Source organism: Rhea americana, unplaced genomic scaffold (genome assembly GCF_003343005.1).
Source record: "Rhea americana isolate MKP2758 unplaced genomic scaffold, rheAme1 scaffold_238, whole genome shotgun sequence".
Lineage (NCBI taxonomy): Eukaryota > Metazoa > Chordata > Aves > Rheiformes > Rheidae > Rhea > Rhea americana.
Window position 1 is genome coordinate 551437 of NW_028186355.1, and position 12561 is coordinate 563997.

Sequence of the window (12561 nt, forward strand, 5' to 3'; positions counted from 1 at the left end):
AAAAAAAAACACAAAAAAAAAAAACCCAAACCCATAAAACAACAACCAAAACCAGGGTGCCATTTAAGTATTACCAAATCCACTTATCAAATGTGAAACAGCATAATCCTACATTCCTATTAGGGTCCAAAAATCTCCAGTTGAAATCTCAATAGCCTCCTTTACCATTTCCAGTGACCAAACACCTAGAAAGACATAATAATATCCACAAAAACTCACCAGTAAAGGCTTCTGACCAAATTTAGTTTTAGCTTTCAATGTTGGCTTTTTGGGGGGATATGAGTGTGAGGAAGAGAATCAAAGCTGAAGTGCCAACTTCATATCTGACATATTTTTCAGTTCCGCCACAACTTCCCCAGATACCTTCACCACAATGAGCTGAATGAAGTCTAAAACGTTTCCTATCTGATACACAATAGGACACATATCAGAGGTAGAAGCATGAAGTAGTTAGTAACCAGYGCTCACTTCTAGCACTCAGTTGACTGGGGAATACAACCTGGCATTTTGAGGGTTTGAAATTTTTAACAAATAACCCTGAAGCCCTATGACAACTGGGCATGTCAAACATYTCAAGCTGCCCGTGTTAACAGACCTACCACTGTCTGAGCTATTATAGCTATTCCAATCTGTGTTAAAAGAGATATTTCACTACAGATTGAAATCTTGATGAGAACCACATTGAGTTTTCTGTTATTCGTCTACACAACTTAATTTCTGTTACTTACTTCTTGTCTTAATTTAGTAAATTAAAACAGGACTAGGACTGTAAATTCAAGCATAACATTCAGAACTGTTAAAAGTAAAATGCTGTCAAAGCTTGACTTTTCGTTTGTACACTTACTTGGATGGCACTTTCCACAGAATTTCTAGTTACGCTGTGCACTGGAGAGATAGTAATCTGGGAAAAAATTCTCATTAAATCAAGTAACTCAAATTTAATTAAACTACCTAGCTTTTGTTTTCTGGGTGCAACATTTGCTGAAGAGCTGAGTGCTTAAGCATGTTAATGTCAATGAAAACTGAATCTTGCAAAAACCACTATAAAAAATAAATACAAAATGAAAATGAAGGCCATATTAATGTCATAGTGGTGCATAAAACATGCATTTTTTCCACTGATGTCTTTGGAGCAGGACCTCATCTTTCAGACTTGTAGGGAAGAATGAAGGTTTATTACACATTGCAATATTAAAGTTGAAGGAAAAAAAGAAAACACTCAGGAGAAAATTGCTAACTGCATATCTGAACCAGGATTTTGATGGCCTACATTAAATGAGGCTGAAGTCTACACAGTCTAAGTAAAGAGAATATGTAATTTCTACTGATGCCAGTATTTGTCTGTTGAATTGTTTGTTCTATTATTTCTTTATTATTATATTATTCAATATTTGCTGTAAGAATTAATAAAATATCCTTTCTGAAGTTCCAAGAAGATACTTAGGCATAGGTAAGTCTGACTAATGCTGTCAGCTAAGCACATCTATATTTTTACAAAATAATTTTTTTTTTTTTTTTTTAAGAGATATGAGTAAACCAGTTAAAAGAAAACAAAGACTAATTAAAAAGTCAAGCTACTAGATCTATGGTAAATCTGAAATCTTGGAACAACCAAGCACTTAGAAAATGACAACTGGAAGTTTACCTTTATTTTTTCATTAGATCAAAACTGATCTACTGTTTTGAAAAGATGCACGTATTCTATCAGCTCCAGTATTCTACTATTAATCTTAACCTTCCCTGAAGGTAAGTAAACGAAGTTTGCAAAGAAAATAACCACAATGTGCCATCATACAAAAATAAGATGAGGTAACAGACTAGGTGAGTCTTAAACACTATTTTTTCATTGTATTAACAGAAATTGCATATGCCCTTGTGCTCAAAAATTACAAGTGCCATGAAATTTAAAAACTGAATTAATATTTTCTCCTACAAAGATGACCTTAGGAAAGTATGTAGGGATTCTAGGGTGAAGAACTCTAAAATGTATCTGAAGTTGTGTTTATGTGCAAGTATTTTTCATCACACAGCAAGACACAGCACCTGACACAGAGCACCAGTTTAAATTTATCAAAGATCACTCAGAAAGAAGTAAGCATAATGCATGACTGTTAACTTATGCATGCAATTAAGAGCAGATTTAGGTTTCAATTTCTACTTCAGCTGAAGGAAAAGCAAATGCCACACACAAAGTCTCTTAAATCCCTATTATACTGCTCTAACTAGTGAGCAGAGAGTCATCTATATAGAATACCTTACATTACAAAACACCAYGTAACTGAGCTTAAGGGTAAATGCCAAAACAATGCATGTATCTGAATGCTTTCAAACATGAACCAAGACAGCCTTGTCACTAGCTTACTAGAATTTCAAGCCTCTAGTGAAAAAGCAACTAGAAACCTTGCAAAGCTTTTCAGTTGAAAATACCTACTYCACACTCTGTTCCAGGGAGGTAGAGAAGCTGATCTATTCCAGCTAGAAACAACTGAGCCAGCAGCATTATAGTGAGCTATAGATATTTCCAACAWAATTAACTCTTACTTCTGTACTTCAAGATAACTGAGCAACTAAATACACTTCTGTTTTCTCCACAAAAATGTGTAACAGTAAGATGCATTTTGTTGATTTGAAGATCACTGCTAAATCAAGAGCAAGCAAGGAACTCAGGCTAAAAAACTCACCTGTTTGGGATGACTACCCTCAAATTCTACTTTTTGCATTTAAGTAAAGCCACTGTCGACTATTTCGGTGGGAGAAATGTTCTACATGGGCTTTTGAGATTACAAAGGAAGGAGCTCTACATAAGCTGATACCAATAGGTCCTTCCTGTCTTTGCAATCAGGCAACTCTTGGGGGACTGTAATTTTGGGCTTTGCACAAAATTGAAATTCTACTGCACAAAGCATTTCCAGATTGGTATTAACCCATATAAAAACAAAAATACAGGTTTCAAATTCCCAAACAAAACTCAAAAGATACATTCTGAATTGTTCACAATGCTTTAGTATGGAAAAGTAGGAATAATACCCTTTTATAATTCAAAGTTAAAAAAAAAACCTATGCATAAAAAAGTGGAAAAAGATCACTCCAAATAATAATTAAAAAAAGCATTCTGTTTGCATTCTAATAGAACGTTGTCATCATTTTGATTTTCAAGTAAGTTTTGGTGGAAATAACAAAATAAGACTTTAGGAAATCATGTTATTTTTTAAAGAACCCTATTTCCATTCCTCCAGGGAAAATATCTYTGTCATTACAGTGCATTTTCTATAAACACCACTGTCATTACAGTGAATCTCGCATAAAAAGACAAAACAAGATATTTTTCCTGTGGTACATTGATTATCATGTAAACAAAGCTACATTTATAAAACTTTAGTCTACAAAAACTATGAATTACATTCAAACTTCTAAGATTAAGTCTTGTACAGTTTACAGTAACATTTAAAAATTTAAGTAAAAAAAAAATCACATCATCAAAAAATATTTGGTCAGAAATCAGTATAAGATGTACTTGACACATGAGTGGACATAGTGACTGTACATTGGATATATTCTGTAATTTTGCTAAATGGCTTGCATATTACATTATCTGCCTACTGTATACTTCCGCAATTTAGGAAAACTACATAAATAACATAGAGCTAGAAATAAGATTTTTTTTCCAGRTCTTAAACTTCCATAGTTACGAAAAAAAATCAGGTCATGTATCTTTAACTGTTAACTACCAAAGCTCCCAGATTTTGCTTCTCAGCAATTAAAAACCAAAGACATGGGTAACCAGCTCTGAGCGCTGCAAGGCTAAATCTTCCAAAAAAATGTATCTGCCTTGGAAGCCAATGTTGTATGTTTAGTGCTGTCCCTGGTGTTCACAGCTTTCCTGAATAGCAGCTAAGTGAAAATAACGTCTGTCAAGTATCTCTGTTGTTCTCAAAAGAGTGACTGCATAAAACTCACAAGAATCATTCCAACTTCAGATTGCTGCTCAAGAAGTCTGTAAGTGGCATAAATGGAGCTATTCATAGGGGATGCCAGCATAAAAACAAGRAGCCTGCTAGAAAGGTAGACATCATGGAACACTGCTTGAATAGCAAAAAGAGTCTGGGACACACAGACAGACACACACAGAAAAGAACTGAAGGCATGGGGACCTACACTTTGGTTTCCAATAGCTGAAGAATGACAAGAACATGGATAGTCTGACCAAAAAGCTTAATAATTTTAATAATGAAAGAATTACATAAAAGATTATTCCTTCTGTAACAACCCAAAGAATAGCGCTCTGGAAGAAGAGAAAGCAATATATACCACCTGCCTAAGAAAGTGAATGTAAGACTGAGGATGGCTATGGGCCCTGAACTTCTGTCTGCTGCTCTGCCTTAAACTTGATTCTCCATCACTAATTTTTTAGTCTTTAAGTTTCTAACAGTGGAACAATCTACTACAGTCCACTAGAGGACTGTGCTGTCCTTACTGTCGGGGGAAAGTTAACACATACTCTGAAACCATAAAAGCCATCTTAAACCAGAATTTACCACAAAACAGTTCACCTGCATTGGGAGCATTTTAGCAGCACAAAACTTCTTAGCTGTGACAGATGTTTCAATTTGACTTCCTGGTAGAACTGGGAATCATTCCACATACATTCTGAACATGCTGAATTGTTATACTCAATGATCAGTTTTAATAGGGTTCAAACTAGATTTGCTATACTAACCATTTTMTTTTTGAGAAGGGAGATGTCTGAGATTCAATGAACAGCAACTCAACTTTCACAGATGATTTCAAATTAGAAAGATGACTCAGTTCATTGGCAGTGGAATGATGATCCACAGGCYTCATATATTTAATGACAAACACGGAAAGACCAAGTAATATAAGGAAAATCGTGTATTTACAGGTAGTCACACTTAAGTCTTGTGTTTCCTCCCTCTATTTCCCTCCCATCAAGAAAAACAAGCATTTGTAGTTAAAAAGGTCAAGATTACAAAACAAGACTTTTCCCCTTTGCCTTTTTTCCCTGAATAGGTCCATATTTGTATTCCATGTCTAGTTCTCTGAAACATTACGATTTTGCCATCCCTTTCACTGACAATTAATCAAAATATATTTTTTTAAAAAATCAAATTGAGCTCCTAATACAACCAAAAGTTTTTGGTTATGGCAAGTTTTACCATTTTAATTCACATTGCAAAAAAWTCAGAACATAAATGAAGTACAATACAGCTACATTGTAAATACTGTATTTACAGTATTTACATTGTAAATACTGTAAGTTTGAAGCATTCAACTGCCCTTAATTATGAAAAGAAAAAGGCTGAAAAATAAGCATATTAATAACCTCTATCTTGGCAGCAGATTTAATGTCAGGAGGAAGGAAGTTATCAGCTGGATCTGCTTTTCTAGTATGGCTTATCATAACAGTACATCAATCCAGTGCACAGGAAAGCAAATAGTTAACAGTTTTTCATCCACGTTACTCAGATCCACTCAATATTCTAGCCTTTCTTGTTCAAACAAAAAGATACGTAGTATTGTGTCTTAACCTTTGCTGTCACAATAACTAACAGGCAAGAAAAGGCTTTTGAGAGTGACATACATTTTTTCTGACAATTGTCTACTGCAGTCCCCACTGCAGTACCCATTCCTCCAAAGGGTCCTATAGAATACATTTTTTCTTCAAGCAAGTAGGAAGAGATTAGCTACTGAGGAGAAAAAGAAATCTCAAGAAGTGGGAGATAACTTGGAAAGATCACTTCTTTCTTGACAATCAAGAAATACTTCAGTGATACATTAATGCCATAAAGGTAATTAATGCCATTTTGGGGCAAGGAGGCTGTAGCAGCGAGACACAGGAAGATATTCCGTATCTATCAAAGCAGGTGCTACTTGCAGGGAGGTACATAAAGTCATTCTCCAAGCCAGGGAGAATCTCTGGAGGAAATCTTGCCAAAATGTCACAAAAATGCAGAAACAGCCATCAGCATATATTGATATGATCAGTCAATATGTAGATTTTTGAAGTTCCTATAAACAAATATACTAGTCAGTGTAATAGCTGAGGCTATGAAAAAAATAAAAACAAATCTAGATTAGACAATGCCCCACTTCAAAAGTACACACAAATGTAGACACACCAATGCACTCTTATTAACATAGATTCTGTTCAATTAAAATTGAACATTTACACCACTAAACAAGACAGTAAGTAGAAAACTACAATTTAAACTGATCCCTTAAGCAGTGATAGGAGTAGTCTTCATCTTAATGTAATCAATAGGACTACTGACAAAGAATAAAATACATAGTTTAGAAATTTTAGAATACAATCTAATATTGTAACCTGTGACCTCCTTGAGCATCCTGAGGAGGGGAAGCACCACAGCAGTTAACTAAGACAGAAGGAGCAATAAAGACAGCACTGTGACTCATTTCACTCCCTTTAGTACAGGCCTTCATATTGCTAATACAGGTCTCCAGGCCCATATCTTCTGACTACAAATATAAACATACTTGTGCTAATAAGGCTGCTGGTACATACAGATCCTTTCAGATATANAAAAGAAAGAAAGAGAGAGAGATGAGAGAAGACTTCTTTACTTTAGCTTATTAAACTTGGATTAAAATTTACTAATCAGGAGATCTGGCAGAAGAGGTCGTAACTTCACATAATGTTATCAGATGCAGAAAGCTCTGAACGGACTCTTCCACTGCCACTTATCACAATTTCAGTGTGAGAAAGCAGTCCCTGACTGCAAAATGAGGTCTGCGCCTCAGTGAAGCTGAGCAGATCCTTCCTGGACGGGAACTGCAGTTACTTCAGACAGTCTATATTGCAACTGCAAGAAGCTGAAATCTTCAAAAGCAAGAGCTTACACGCATCAGCTTAGATGCATTAGCAGTAGCGACAAGAGAAGGCCCGTGCGGGGCTCAAACGGCAGCACTACGAGAGGAGGCCGCGTTCGCCCTCTGAGGCACCGCGCCTGTCGCAGCAGGGGCTCCGCTGCCCCGCGGACTGCGCAGAGCGGCAGCGGCGCAGGAAGAAGGGCGCAGGGCGACTCTAGCAGAGGYTGTCGCACACCTCCGGGCTGCAAAAGCCCCTTCTGAGGCCGCCTCCCTCGCCCTCGGCCCTGCCGCCCCTTGCTCCTGCACGGCTCCCACCCCGCTGCTACCTCTCTCCGGGCGCCGAGGGGGACAAAGCCGCGGCGGCGTCGCCACCCCACTTCCGCCCGCCCCGCGCTCCGGCGGCCCACAGAGCATGCGCAGAGAATCTGCGCATGCGCAGTGCCGGGAAACAGCCCCGCCGGGGGCGGGGCGCGCATGCGCAGTGCGTGAGCAGCCCGGAACCGGGGGGGCGGCGCGGGGCTGCGAGCCGCCGCGCAGACGGCGGGCGCCGCCGGTGCCTGCAGGGGCTGCGGGGGCCTGAGGGGGGCCTGAGGGGAAGCGCTGCTGGCTCGGGGGAGGGGGTTGTGGTTTAAATGTGGCGAATCAAAGCCCGGCCCTGGGAAGAGCTGTTCGCGGTTGTCGGGGGGTSCCTCGGGCTCGATGGCGTTTGGCGGAGCGCCGTTTGCGTTGTGCGACGTGTCAGAGTCCTCGCGCGCGGCCCAGCGTCGCAGCAGCAGAGCTGCCTCCTGAGAGAGCTCCACTTCCCGACTCCAGTGCCTCTGAGACCTGTCCTCTGCCAGCCTGCTCGCTCTCTCCCGGCTTTCTCYTTTCTGCAGCCCGTGCTGCGTGGGACAGCTTCCCTTTTCGTGCTTCTCGTCACTTCGTGACGTTTAACAAGSTGTTCCCACGGGAAATCATTTTTCCTTTCCCTGCCTTCGGATCCCTTATTTCCCATCTCCACTTTGAAACTGTATTAGTTCAGACTCCGACATGTTTTAGTTATACTTTGTATGATGACTCAAAAATTGGAACTTGAATCCATCTGGGTTCAGGAACTATCTGGGAGGGATTCACTGGCATTCATGCCTGTCATTGTCATTGTTGACAGCCTATTTGAAACAGATTTCTTTAGACTGTCACTCTTCTCAATGAATTTTGATCACACATCCCATTGGGCGTTAGTGTAGTATGCTTCATTAGAAGCAAAAATAATATTAAGACCTTGTTATACAAGCATGATGAAAATAGACTACCATCTCATTTTGTATTTGCATTWCTTATTTTTACTCTGTGGAAAAAAACACTGTTTAATATATGAAGTCTTTTCAGATTGCTTATAATTCTGTTTCTGTCAAGTTGCTTTTGAAGTAAAAGCTGTTCCTGTTTTCTTTGTATTACAAATAGGAATTGACTGGGTGCAGAATTTCCATGTAATATTTTTTATGTCCCAGTTCAACTATGGAAGGCTGAAAATTCCAAATTTTTCAGAAGCATTTTGGTGCATCCCAGACAAAGTAGATTCTCCATCTGTCTTTCTGAGCTGAAGCTGATACCATTGGTCCCTTGCAAATATTGGAGAAAACAGAGCTAAGATGGATCTGGTAGCATGTCCAGTAGCCTGGAGGAGTAATGATCTGGCCATCTGGAGAGATCTGTGAAGTAGAAGGCTAACTATCCTATCAGAGTAGGTGACAAGATTAGTGTGGCTTACRGTTTTGTGTAATAGCAGTTCAAGCTATGAGTCTGAGTTGTACATGTGCTGTCCTGTAAACAATCAGTAGAGATAAATGAAGGCAAAGCTGTATATAGGCAGAATCTTAATAAAAGAACATAGATTCTGTATCACCTGTATCAACTGAACAGTTGTTGGATCTGTTGTAAATATAACCTGAAATCTGATTTTCCTGAATTTTTAAGATTTTGTTTTGGAGTTTGGAGGGGAGTTGTTTTTTCTTGTTTTTTATAGTCATCTTTCTCTTCAGTTATTCATGTCTTCAAAAATTCTGGCAATAGAATATATGAGAAATAAGATGAGCCGTCAATATGAGAAGTTAGATGAGCAGTATATTATATTAAATCAGAGGGTAATTTTTATGTTCTAGTAAGAATGTACAGTATGCTCTCATGTTACTAGCAATAATCATGAAATGTGCAGCAGTTACTGGTATCATAGAAAATAATGCCTCTGCTGAGGGAAAAAGAAAACCAGAGTTCTGTTCTTGGCATTGGTTTGCTGTATAACTTTAAGTAATACCAAAGTTTTCATTAGTAAATGAAACTTCATAAATAAATAATAATGCAGCAGCCTTATCGTTTCTTGAACTTGTGCATTGAAAAGTAGGGTTGCTAAGAGTCCACAGGTAACTGATGCCTGTGCTTCTGACAGTCAGGAATTTCCGAAAGTCTCCAGTACAATTGAAGTGCGGATTCCACTGAAAATAATGGAAAACTTTCCATTCACTTCCACAAGTCCAGAGCTTCACCCTTGTGTCCAAAATATATGTAACAAAAGATATCAAATCAAGGCTTTCAGAGATAGAACCCTTATATTCATACATACTGCAAGGGTGAGGAGGGGACACTGCCTGGACCACGAGCAGGGACAGATATGTAAACACAAGGCACACTGTGGTCAATACTGAGCATTTATTACCTCTGCATCTAAGCAGAGGTTCCCCAGAAGTTTTCCAGTCAAGGCAATAAAGGTGCAAGAGAATCCAAGGCACTGCTGACTGTCAGTCCATGTCGAGGTATGTCGAGGGAGCACTATAAGAGGTTTTTATATACTATACATGTGCAGTAAGCATATTGAACTCATGGCTAATCTTGATTCAAAGCCCAGGTGTAGCACCACCCTGGCACAGGCCCAGCTTGGTGACCTTAGCTATAGGTCAGCGTGCCATATTGATGCTCCTTTTCTCACAGAATGGTCAGGCAAGCTTCCATCACCTTGCTCCTCAAAATTCTTGCTCATTTTCCATACAGGTAGTCATAGGAACTCCTGATGACTTCTCTTAATGAGACAAGCAGCTAAATACTGGTTTAGGAAACTAACTTTGAGCTCATAATTTTTTTCTAATTTTTGGAGCTAGTTGAAAATACCAGGCAAGATTTTCAAATATGCTGTGAAAACTGTGTGTTACAGTGACAGTCAAATCCATAAAAAGTTTTGAAAATTCTAACTGTCCAACCTTTTTTTTTTTCCAAAACATCTTATTAAACAATAGCAAGAGAATTGTCCTATAGGAATACAGGTTATGTAATAACAATGGTCTCTGTATAATGTTTTCAAAGTTTGGCATAAGACATTTCATAGGCTACTGACAAAATGTTATACRTAGAGAATATGCTCAGGAGATTATAAATAATGCAACACTCAGAAAGAACAAGTCATTTCATATGAGAGCTATTGTAAAAGAGTAAAACAAGTCAAACTATTTTCCAATACCTCCACAAGTAAATACAACCCATTTTTGCTCCTTTAGCTCTTTCTCTGCATGACTGCACCTGATTTTTTAGTAGATGTTTATGGTCACAAACCAAATTCATGCAGTTACGAGGCAGAGATCTTTTGTACTATATCTGAAATAACCTGTACCAGGTTGACTTGATATATTAACAGAAATAAAAAATTACTAAAATTATGACAATCTGTTTGATAATTTCTAAATGTTTTCCAAGAACACATTTTGACTAATTGTATCTTTCTAAACAAAGTTCAGGTACAGTGAATCAAAAGGGATCATATAGCTGTAGTGATTTCTCATTATAAAAGCAGTGCCTAAATGATCTTTGTGCAGTAAAGGACAGTCAGATTCATGAGCTTTTGTTGTCAGTGCTTGCAAGCCTGAAATGCAGAGGTCTGAATGAAAGTGTCTTATGAAATAAGTATGTAAGAATTACTAAAACTGTTAAAATACGTAATTCTTTATATTACCCTATAATAACCCTATTACCTTAGGGTTTTATACTTGGCTGAAACTCGCTTATCAAGTAGCTTTTGTAGAATCAGTAAAGTTGGAAGGGACCTCTGGAGATCATCTAGTCCAACCACCCTGCTCAGCAGGGTCACCTACAGCATGTTAGACACAGTTGCATCCAGGTGGGCCTTGAAGATCTCCAGAGAAGGAGACTCCACAACCCCTCTGGGCAACCTGTGCCAGTGCTTCATCACTCTCACAGGGAAGAAATTCCCCCTCATGTTCAGGCAGAGCTTCCTGTGCTTCAATTTCTGCCCATTGCCTCTTGTCCTGTCACATGGGACAACTGAAAAGAGTTTGTCCTCGTCCCCTTGACACCCTCMCTTCAGGTACTTATGCACATTGATAAGATCCCCCCTCAGTCTTCTCTTCCCCAGGCTAAACAGGCCCAGCTCTCGCAGACGTTCCTCATAGGGCAGATGCTCCAGCCCTCTGATCATCTTTGTAGCCCTACGCTGGACTCTCTGCAGTAGCTCCATGTCTCTCTTGTACTGGGGAGCCCAGAACTGGACACAGTACTCGAGATGAGGCCTCCCCAGGGCTGAGCAGAGCAGCAGGATCACCTCCCTCGACCTGTTGGCAACACTCTTCCCAATGCACCCCAGAACACCATTGGCCTTCTTGGCCACAAGGGCACATTGCTGGCTCATGGTCAACTTATCATCCACCAGCACTCCCAGGTCCTTCTCTGCAGAGCTGCTCTCCAGAAGGTCAGCCCCCAGCTTGGACTGGTGCCTAGGGTTAATTTCTCCCTAAGTGCAGGACTCTGCACTTGCCCTTGTTGAACCTCATGAGTTTCCTCTCTGCCCAGCTCTCCAGCCTGTCCAGGTCTCTCTGAATGACAGCACAGCCCTCTGGTGTGTCAGCCACTCCTCCCAGAGTGTATGTAAAACTCTTCCCTGTGTAGCTTATAATAACATACATTTAAGGTGTGTTTAATAGTTATGGTGATTTAAGAATCAAGATTTGTAAAAAAGGCTAGTATCTTTTATTAGACCAAATGATATAAATTATGGATTATATATGTGATATGATAGCTATGGAACACTTTCACAGACCATTACTGGTATTTCAGTAGCTCTCTTACACAGCAAAATCACGGTACGGCCTGGCTCTGGCCGGGAGAAGTCAGGTCCCATGCCTTATTAATGAAGTAGTGTGTGAAGAAAAACTCATTCTGAGCAGATGACAATGTTCCTCTATACCTAGGGGATAAGTAAAAAAGGAAGAAGATCCAAGAAAAAGCAGGAGACTGAATGTAGGCAGAAGTATGAATAAGGTCTCTGGTACTGTGATAGGATTCTGGAGGCACCTCTGCTTGTGGCAATTCCATGTTTTTTGCCATTATTAAATCCACTTCTTTGTTTGAAATCAGACATTTTTCCTTTCTAAATTTAATGCACTCSTTAAGTATGCCTGCTCTGTAGTTGTGTTCTTAACTAATTTCTTTATCAATAGCATTTAATTTTCTAATCGTGCAGTCTCCCAAAAGCCTTCTGTAGAAATGAACAATACTAGATGTTTGTTATTATCTATTTGCATAATAATTGTTCTATATTTCAAGTGAAATGTTCCCTATCTCTAAGAATTTAGAAATGCTGCTCTTTATCTAAAACCTCATCTATTTGACTAGCTGCAGAAGTTTGTGCTTCCTTCATTGTTGCTTACAGGCTTATATTGACTTGGAAAGCTACAG

The 12561-nt window shown here is 39.2% G+C and overlaps 1 protein-coding gene across 3 annotated transcripts in view; it reads right to left on the reverse strand.

The window, feature by feature from the left end:
• The window catches only part of POT1 (protection of telomeres 1), a 78542-nt gene extending 71305 nt beyond the window's left edge, over positions 1 to 7237 (reverse strand). For 2 of the 3 annotated variants that reach the window (XM_085306338.1, XM_085306336.1), the window contains exon 1: positions 7173 to 7237. The gene's annotated coding sequence lies outside the window, so the exon portion shown is untranslated. Of the gene's footprint in view, positions 1 to 6876; positions 7007 to 7172 lie in introns of those variants that run through there. The other variant, XM_085306337.1, reaches the window with a different exon arrangement.
• Positions 7238 to 12561: the final 5324 nt, after the last annotated feature.